The sequence below is a fragment of the Vombatus ursinus genome, unplaced genomic scaffold (genome assembly GCF_900497805.2).
Source record: "Vombatus ursinus unplaced genomic scaffold, bare-nosed wombat genome assembly UNPS02014775.1, whole genome shotgun sequence".
Taxonomy (NCBI): domain Eukaryota; kingdom Metazoa; phylum Chordata; class Mammalia; order Diprotodontia; family Vombatidae; genus Vombatus; species Vombatus ursinus.
The window spans coordinates 1,250,520-1,261,197 of NW_020954553.1; positions in this window are offsets into that span (position 1 = coordinate 1,250,520).

Below are 10,678 nucleotides of genomic sequence, written 5' to 3' on the forward strand. Positions count from 1 at the left end.
GATAGAGTATCTCATACTATTTTTGTTGAGAAGATGGAGAGCTATTGATTGGACGATAATATATTCAGATGGATTCCAGTGCCAGGCACTGAGGTTCAAAGAAAGGCAAAAGACAATCCCTACCCTCAAGGAACTCCGAATCTAATACTCAAAGAGTGATTCTTAATTAGTCAGGAGGTTTACAGTGAGGAGTCCCAGGGATCTGGGCTTAGCTTTGTGCCTGGATAAAGGCATAGATGGTCTGCTCATAAAGTCTGGTGGTGACACTGAGCTGGGAGGGATAGCTCACATGGGATGACTAAGTCAGGATCCCAAAAGACCTTGACAAAATTTAATAAGAGGATGAAAAGTTATAGGAAAAAAAGTTCTTTCCAACTTCACAGTTAGGGAGGGATGATAACACAGCAGCTGTGTCAAGACAGATCTGAAGGATTTAGTGGACCTCAAGCTTCATCAAAGTTAGCACTGGGATATGTCAATCACAAAAATTAATGAGATCTTGGGCTGTATTAAGACAGACATAGTTGCCAGGAAAAATGGAGATGATAATCCCATTGTCCTCTGTCCTCATCAGACCTCATCTGGAGCACTGTATTCAGACTGGGTGCAGCTGAAGCAAAAAATTGATAATCTGGAGACAGTGCAAAGGATAACCAGGGTGGTGAAAAGCCTTAGGTTCATGTCATATGCCGATCAATTGAAGGAACTGGGATGTTTATTTTGGAGAAGATGCATAGTACATATCATGTATTTGAGGAATATGCTATCTATCTTCAGATATTTGAAGGGTTTTTATGTAGACAAAGGATGAAATATTCTATTTGGCCCCAGAGGTTAGAACCAAGAGGAGCTATTTAAGGTTTTGAAGAGACAATTTCTGACTTGATGTGAGGGGGAAAATTACATAAAAGTAGTCCAGAAATGGAATGGACTGCCTTGAGGGGATGGTGGGCTATCTCTTCTAGGAGAGGACAGGATCTCAAAGGACATAACTAAGATTAAGGAAGACTAGGGAAGACTCTTGCTGGAGGTGGGATTTTAGCAGAGACTTGAAGCAAGCTAGGGAAACCCTGCCCCCCAATACTAGGAGTCCCATCTCTCAACACTCAGAGCTGGGAGATGGAGACTCTTCAAGGAACCACAAGGAGATCAGTGTCACTGGACTGCATTCAGAGTACTTGGAGGGGATTAAGTTATAAGAAGAGTGGAGAGGCAGCCATGAGCCAGGTTATGAAGGGGTTTGAGTGCCAAACAGAGGATTTTATATTTGATCCTGGATTTGATTGAATAGTGGGAGGATGACATGGGGGCCTTTAGTATGATTAACTTGATGGTTGAGTCAAGTGAGACTGGATCGGGGAGAGGTATGAGGCAGGAAGACCAGCCAGCAGGCTACTGCAACACTGCAGGCATGATGACCTACACCAGGATGGTGACAGTGCCAGAGGAGAGAAGGGGACATACAGGAGAGATGTTACAAAGGTAGAAGTGACAAGAAGTGACAAGACTTAGCAACTAATTGGACCTGTGGGTTGAGAGAAAGGGGTCATGGATAAACTTTAGGATGGGAACCTGGGGAACTGGAATGATCTTGGTCACTTCCAATTCTGAGACTTTTCTATCACCCAGTGAGCAAGGCTAGAGCCTGTGACTCCAGGAGTGGTCCATCTCTTAAAGAGGCCAGCAGTGTAGACCAGAATACCCCACACACCAGAGAATAACTTTGACTTTGGGATAGTTTACTAAGTCAACCCAAGTAGGCAAGTATAAATAACTCCCGTTTAAATAATAGTAACAAGATTAAGAGCAAGGTCCATGTGAGAGATTTCTGGAGGAGAAGCTCTTTTTTCTTCAGCCAGTGCTTCTGATAACACAAACAAGAATTTGTTTAGCTTCTGGAACCAGCCTCTAGACTGATCTTTGTGGCCCTTGGTGACCTATACTGGGTATGTTCTCTTAGTAGCTCTGTCAGTGTTTCAGTGTTATAGTTCTTGGAAGAGGTGGTTGGGCAAACATTTGGGAAGAGTGATGGATTTGGAGTCAGAAGACCTGGGTTCAAATATTGGCTCTGCCATTGACCGAGTACTTGTGTGACCTTTGAGTCTTTGTGTGTACCGAGTACTTTGTGTGTACTGAGTACTTTGTGTGGCCTTCATTTTTCTGGGCCTCAGATGAGGGAGCTGGGTAAGATAATCTTGATTTCCTTCTGGCTTTAGATCCTATGGTCCCTATCATCTCCACTCCCTCTGCAGAGCCCCATGCTAGACACTATGGGGGATGGAGGTGGGTGGATTCCAGGATCTCTGCCCTGAGGGTGCCTTCCCCCCCACCCAGGTGGGAATAGAGCATATGAATAGCCCAGTTAGTTACTAAGCAACACAGTGAGTTACTCAATCTGCCAAAAGGAATTTGGAGGAGCACAAAGCTTTCCAGCAGGTGGGCTTAATCAGGGAAGGCTCCCCGGAAAGAGTGAGTTCTGAGCTGACTTTCCTCTTTGAAGGATAGAAAGAGCCTGGTTTGGTGCAGATGGGGTGGGGAAGGGCCTGCCAAATCAGCGAGAGATTTTGTGCCCAGGAGCTGTGCATGTGGGCTTGGTTGGAAGGGCTAGTAGATGTCAGAACAGGATTGAGTCAGGGTTAGGACACCAGTGACCTAGGTTCTGGTTCTGGTACTGGCATGGACATTATTAACTCACCATGTGACCTTGAGGCAAATGACTTCCCCTCTCTGGGTGTCCTCTGTAAAATGATGGAGCTGGAAGAGATGAACTCAGAGGTCCCTTTTGTGTTTGACCTCCCATGATTCTGTTCCCATGTTCCAGGGTCCAAGGAAACATATCTCAGTGAGATGCCAGAAAGGAAGCTGGAAGATCTGAATTAAAATGGAAAAATCAGATTCTGGAGGGAAGGGATTTTTGGAGTTTGTTTCCTAGGCCTTTATTTTCTAGGGTTTTTTTTTTTTTTAAAGCCAATTGCATATGTTTTTATATACTAATTTAGCAGTGAGTTTATATCCATAGAGGGTGTAATGAGAAGCAGCATGGAGTAATGGTTGGAGAGTCAGCTTTGATGGCAAGATGCCCTGGGTTCAGGTCCTCCTCTAACACATACTGTCTGTGTATGTGTTACTGAGCTGCTCAGCACTCTAGACAGCTCCCTAAAACTATCTGCTCCCAAACTACTTGCTAGAGCAAGTGTCCTCACTTGGGAGTTCCCTGTATCAATGATGTCACTCGTCTAGTCCCTATCCTTAAATAAAAACAAAAACAAAAACAAAACAAAACAAACAAACAAAAAAAAGGAAACTGCAATCACCCAATCTCAACACAAACAGGCTATACCACATGGATTTCTATTGCCCTCCCCCCCCCAAAATTTTGTCTTCTTCATACTATCCCAGAAGTTTATTTTTTTTCATAGTTTTACATTTTTTTAGAGATTGTTGCCTCTCTACAGGGACTTGGAGATATAAATTTGGAACTCATCCCTAAGATATGATGATCCTATAGAAGTGAATAACCTTGCCAAGGAAAGGAGTGCAGAGAAACTCAGACTTATGGAGTATCGCACTGGAAAAGTCATTAGAATGTGTGAGGTGGGAAGAACCTTTGTTTTTTAAAAATATTTTATTTTTTTCCTCAATTACATGTAAAAACAATTTTAACATTTGTTTCTTAAAACTTTGTTTTAATATTTGTTTCTTAAAACTCCCCTCTCATTGAGAAAGCAAGCAATTTGACATAGGTTATACATGTGTAGTCATGCAAAACATATTTCCACATTAATCCTGTTGTGAAAGAAAACATAGACCAAAAAAGTATGTTTCAACCTGCATTCAGACTCCATCAATTCTTTCTCTGGGGGTGGATAGCATTTTTCACAATAAGTTATTTGGAATTGTTCTGGATCACTATAGTGCTGAGAATAGCTAAGTCACTGTTGATCATTGTACGATATTGCTGTTCCTGTGTACACTCTTCTCTTGGTTCTGCTCACTTCACTTTGCATCAGTTCATGTAAGTCTTTCTAAGCTTTCCTGAGAACATCCTGCTCATCATTTCTTATAGCACAGTAGTATTCAATAACAGTCATATATCACAACTTGTTCAGCCATTCCCCAATAGATGGGCATCGCCTCAATTTCCAATTCTTTGCCACCACTGACAGAGCTGCTATAAATATTTTTGTACATATAAGTCTGTTTTATTTTTCTTTGATCTCTTTGGGATATAGACCTAGTAGTGGGTCAAAGGGTATACACACAGTTTTATAGCCCTTTGGTCATAATTCCAAATTGCTTTCAAGAATGTTTGAGTCAGTTCACAACTCCACCAATAGTGCATTAGTGTCTCAATTTTCCCTCATCCCAAAGAAAGGACCTTTCTAAGTTCTACATAGAATGTCAGATCTGGGAGGGGCCTTAGAACACAGACTGTCAGAGCTTCAGAATATCAGTTGGGAGGAGTCTTAGAACACAGAATTTCGGAGTTGGGAGGGACATCAGGACACAGAATATCAGAGCTGGGAGGAGTCTTAGAATACAATGTCAGAACTGAGAGAGAGCTTATACATGCAATTTTAGAACTGGAAAGGACCTTAGAAATCATAGAATCCAGTGAGGGGGATGGTAAGGAGATTTTATTTTCTAGATGAAATTCTGGGATAAAGAGATGAAGTGACTTAGCTAAAACTACCCCGTTCTAGGCCTAGTTGAAGTAAATGGGAATGTTTAGGTGGGAAAGAGTAGGTGGTGTGGGAACAGATAGAGATAATAAGATAGCTGTCTTCCCATAGTTGAAGGGTTCACTGGACTCATTCTTTCTGACTTCAGGGCAAAACCAGGAAAAAAAGGATGGATTTCTAAGGAACGTCCTTTTCAACTATAGGATCTTATGAAGTTGCAGAGACAGATTTTGGCTCTAAAGAGAAAGACCTAACAACTGGTCAGTCAGTCAGTCAACAAACATTTATTAAACATCTATTATGTGCCAGGCACTGTGCTAAGTGCTGGGGATTCAAAAAGAGGCAAAAGACGGTCCCTCCCCTCAAGGAGCTTACAGTCTAATGGGGGAGAAAACAAGCAAATAAATAGATACAGACAAGCCATATACAGGAAAAATAGGAAGTAATTAAGAGAGGGAAGGGACTAGAATTAAGAGGGGTTGGGGAAGATTTCCTGTAGAAGGTGGGATTTTAGTTGGGACTTAAAGGAAGCCAATAGGCTGAGATGAAAAGAGAAGGCAGTCAAAGAAAGTACCAGAACCAAGTGATGGAGGGTCTTATTCTTGTTCGTGGAGGAGCCAGGAGGCCAATGTCACTGGATCTAAGAGTACATATTGGGGAATAAGTTGTAAATAAGACTGGAAGGATAGGAGGAGGCTAGGTTATGAAGATCTTCAAATGCCAAATGAGATTTTGTATTTGGAGGTGATAGAGAGCCACTGGAGGTGTGTGTGTGTGTGTGTGTGAGAGAGAGAGAGAGAGAGAGAGAGAGAGAGAGAGGGAGAGAGAGAGAGAGAGAGAGAGATGGTCAGATCTGCACTTTAGAAAATGACCTTAGTGGTTGAATGGAGGATGGACTAGAGTGAGGAGAGACTTGAAGTAGGCAGACCCACCAGCAGCTAGTGCAATAGTCTGGGAGTGAGGTGATAAGGGCCTGTACCAGAGTGGGGGCAGTGTCAGAGAAGAGCAGGGGGTATATTGGAGAGATAGGGGAAAAGTGACATAGACAGGCCTTGGCATCATCTTGGATATGGGCAGAGAGAGGGTGAGAGAGAGTGAGGAATCCAGGCTGACTCCTAGGTTAGGATCCTGAGGGATTGTCATGGGGAATTTCATAGAGGGGAAATGTCCAGGGGGAAAGATGATAGTTTCATTTGGTAAATGTTGAGTTTAAGATGTCTCTTGGGCATCCAGTTGGAGATGTATGAAAGGTAGTGGAGATATGAGGTCCCCAGAGAGGTTAGGGTCAGACAGATAGATTTGAGAATCATTAGTATAGAGATGGTAATTAATCCTTGGGGGGTGATGAGATCACCTAGTGAAGTAGGCTAGAGGGAAAAGATAAGAGGGCCCAGGACAGAATCTTGGGGGACACCTATGGTTAGAGGTTATGATTTGGAGGAGGATCCAGCAAAGGAGACAGAGACAGGTAGGGGGAGAATCAGGAGAGAGTGGTGTCCTGAAAACCTAGAGAGGAGAGAATCACAAGGAGCAGAGAGTGACCAACAGTGTTAAAGGCTGCAGAGAGGTCTAGGAGAATGTGCACTGAATAAAAGATCATTTGGAGCTGTCCAAGAGTAAGGAATCCTTAGCTTTGGAAGGTGGAGAGTTCCTGCCATTGTTTGAAGTTTTTCAGCAGAGACTGGAGCAGTACTTGGGGATATAGAAACGAATCTTGCTCAGACTCCGGTTGAACTTGATGGCCTCTGAAGTGCCTTGCAATCCCGAGGTTCTATGACTAGTTCCCTGTTTGACTTTACGCAAGTTAGACTCCTCTGCCTCAGTTTCTTCAGCTGTAATAATAAACATTTTCATAGCACATTTATGATTTATGAAGTACTTTACAAATACTGTCCCATTTTATCCTCAGGACAACCCTAGGAGATAAGCTCTATTATTATTCCCATTTTACAGATGAGGACTTGCTATATGAACCTGGGCACTTCCGGTGCTCAGGATCACACAATTAGTAAGTGTCTGGGTCAGATTTGAACTCAGATCCTCCCCACTGCAGGTCCAGAACAATATTCATTGTGTCATCCAGCTGCCTGTTTTAGGTATAGAATGAAAAAGGTATATGAGGTAATTTCTAAAGATTTCTGCCAGCTCCAAACTTGTAGGAAAAAAGGACTGACCCTGCAGCTTCCCACCCCTCCCTCTGTTCCCCCAGTATCTGAAGTCTATAGGAGAAAGGAACTGGGGCATTTCTGAAGGGAGGAGTGGGAGAGAGGGGTGGCCTTTACAAAAATAGGCTTGAGGGCCTGAAGTTTAAACTTATACTCCAGGGAAAGGTGATATCACAGCCTAGCCCTCCAGGGTTCTTTTAGGGGATAAAAAATACCTGAAGGATGTATAAAAGAATATTGATTGGGGGGGGGGCTCTTCTCTAAGCCCTACCTAGCTTGGAAACCAAGCTTCAGGTCAGCTGCCTTCTAAAAACAAAAGGGGGAGCTATTACTTTATAGTTCGATTACCTGTGTATTGGCCCTTCACTCCCATCTCCCTCCTTTGTGATGCTGTCAAGTCAATTTCTGAATCTCGAGACAAACATTCCAATCATGCAGCTGATTTGGGACTCATGCTATCTCTCCTCTGAACAATGAATTAGTCCTTGGGAACTGTGAGTCAGTATTACAGATGGAGACCCATTGACAAAAGTAAGCCTAGTGTGCACCCTGGATTCCAGGAGGGAGAGCTCTTGGACTATCTTGTGTTTGGGCTCCTCTGTACCCTTTGGTGCAAGGAAATCATGACTCTCTCTGGGCCCTGATCCCAATTCTTAATGTGCTAACAATCCCTAAACAGGGTGAGAACATCCTTTTGCTTTGTCCTTGGGTTTCTTAAGGTGGATGAGTCTAATTTCAATAAACGGCTCTTGGTGGAATATGCATCTCCCGTGTGGTTTCTGTGTGTCTTGCTCTGAGGGTACATAGCTGGGTGGGTTCCACCACGGTCCTAATGTGGGGAAGATGACAACTCAGTGCATTCTAGGAGCATCCCCCCCCCCCAAAAAATGGAAAGCATACTTCTGTGGAATCATTTGAACCAGTAGTTTGGTGTCTTTGTGAGGACATTTGACCTCCTAAAGACACTCCTCCTTCCAACCTTTCTTCTTGGGTCTCCTCTGGTGCAATAGAGAGAATACAGCACTGAGCCAGAAGACAGTAGGTCTGGATTCAAATCCTGGCTCTTCCATTTCTTGCTGGGCAACCTGACCCTGGTCACTTTCCTTCACTGAGCCTCAGTTTCTCCCTCTGTAAAATGAATAGGTTGGACTCAATGAACCATCTCTAAGGTCCCAAGTTTGCCAGTTTTATTCTTTAGACTCCAGGGACCATTTTTCATTTACAAAAGTTGGTCATTTGCTCATGGATAAAGGGATCTATCAATCTCTATCTGTTTATCTATCTATCCATGTCATTTAAAAAGGTTTGAGGGACATAATTCCTAAGTAACTTAATCATTTTATTAATAATGCCAGCTTTTTAATAGAAGGATGCTCATTTGGCCATCTCTCTCTCTTAGACCAAAGACAATCATGGCAGCAGGTTCATGGTTTATAATCCCATTGGAAGAGGGGTGTTCCTGAGGGTTGCAATCAACTCTGATTGGTTAACAGTTAATGAGAGAATGAATATTACAGTGAAAGGCTGGATCTGAACTTTGATTATGTCATTTATTTCTTAAATTATGCCCAGCCGTGGGAAATCTATTCAAAGAATTTATCCCCACCTAAACTTGAGTAGAGTACAATGGCTTCCCTACCTTGAGTGGGGGTGGGACCTGAATGAGAAAGTTAGTTCAATCTGACTATCAGTAATGTCCTTCAAGAGACTGAAATTTTAAAATAAGTACTTTAGAAAAAGGGGACAACCCTAGTTCTCCCCAAATCATTGGTTATTAATAATCATTTCTCTTATATCTATCTACCTGTCTATCCATCTATCTAGTCATTCATCTAACCATCCATCCATCCATCTATCATCTATCCATGTATGTATGTATGTATGTATGTATGTATGTATGTATGTATCTGGCTGTACTTTTCCTGTATCTCCTAGGCTTTTTCAGGAGTGTCCTGGGGCTGGTTGATGCCCGGACGGGGCACTCTCAGGCTGGAAGGAGATGGTGATGATCTTCAGGTGGAAGGGCTACTGATCTTCTGCCCCTACCTCAGTCTCCAGGGCTGCTGATTTGAAGATATTTCTCTACCCAGGAGAAAAAAGTTTGTTATTCTCAATAAAGTGGTTTCTCTAGGTCTTGGAAGCTGTTTTTTCTCTCCTATAGTGGGAGAATGAGGGCAGTCACAGGGCTAGGCCTGTGCAGCTCCTGCCCTGAGGGTCCCTCTAGGCAGAGCTGGGCATTTCTGTAAAGAGGGGTGAGGTACAAAAATTAAGCCCTCAGTCAAACAATGCCTTTGCAATCAGATAGCCCTTGACTTGAGGGGCAGGGAGAACAACTTGATGTCAAGGAAAAGCAATAAATTATCATCACCCAAGAGTAGACTGGGGCAGCTAGGTGGCACCATAGTGCACAGAGCACCAAGCCTGGAGTCAGAAGATTCATCTCCCTTGGTAAAAATCTGTCCTTAGACACTTAATAGCTGTGTGACCCTGGGCAAGTCACTTAACCTTGTTTGCCTCAGTTTCCTCATCTGTAAAATGAACTAGAGAAGGAAACTGCTCCAGTATCTTTGCCAAGAAAACCCCAAATGGGGTCACAAAGAGTCTGACACAACCGAAAAACTACTCAACAAGGATAGACTGTTTTTTGGGGAAGCACTGGGTTGGATGTTGGAAGACCTAAATTCTAACTCTGGCTCCCAGAGGGCAGGATGATGAGGACTTTGTGTGGGGCACCAGAGGAGGGGGATTGGTGTGCTAACTTTAGAGGGTACTGCCAACATTTGCGATCCTTTGAAGACATAGTTAGCAAGAATAAATAGTTAAAATAGGAAGCTACCAGATAGCAGGTAGGGTGAGGTCTTCCTGCTTCCTCTTGCCACTCTCAGCCTCCCTAGCTGGCATCCTAGCTGGCATCCTTGCTATCTCCCTCCCACGGGGTAGCATCCTGCCCCTCTCACTACAGGATCACTTTGTGGACTTGTTCTGGAAGCTCTGGGTTGTCTCTGTCACTGACTTGCTGTCTGACCTTGACTTCCACAGGGCATTGGAGCTGGCTCCTACCAGCTCTCTGACTGCTTAATTTTCAGTATGAGCATTTACACCTTGAAAATCAGTAAATGTTATAGATCAGAGCTTAATTTATTGCTTTGTTGATTGTCTAGACTGGAGAAAGCGACAGAGAAAATGTTAATAGAAGAGTAAATGTGAAACCAGGTCCTACTTTTATTTTTGGAGAGCTGGTTGTTAAACATTTATCAGCAGACCTTTGCTTACTCCCCCCCAACCAGGCAACAATATCCTCTTCTGTTAAATGAGAAAATTGTTTCTTCTACCAATTAAAAATAAACAAACAAACAACCAAAAAAAAAAAAACCCAACATAGACCCCTCACTTTAAAGCAACAGGTAAGAGGCAGGTTAGGCCCTGATCGTAAAGCCCCCTCCCCTTTAGAGGTTCCATGCTGGGAAAGCCATGAAAGCTATGACTGGGGGGCTTGGGGAATGAACGACTTTGTGGTCACGCAGGGCAGCACTTTCCTTCTACTTCTCCTTCTACTGTTCTCTCCCTACCAAAATCTGCTCTGACGCAAAGATCTAACATTCATACACAGTGAGGTATTAATAACTCAGAAAAGTTAAAGATGCTACCTTTGTGGGGAAGGAAGGATTTTCCACTCTAGTGGGAATTCAGCTTGTAAGCTGAAGGAGCAAGTCTCTAAGGGTGGAACGTAAGGCCCTAAGAATTTTAGGACACTCTGTACTATATTGTACCAAATACCAACTTCGCTAAATGTAAACTGCACTCATCAACTAATCTTGATTCCAGAGGACC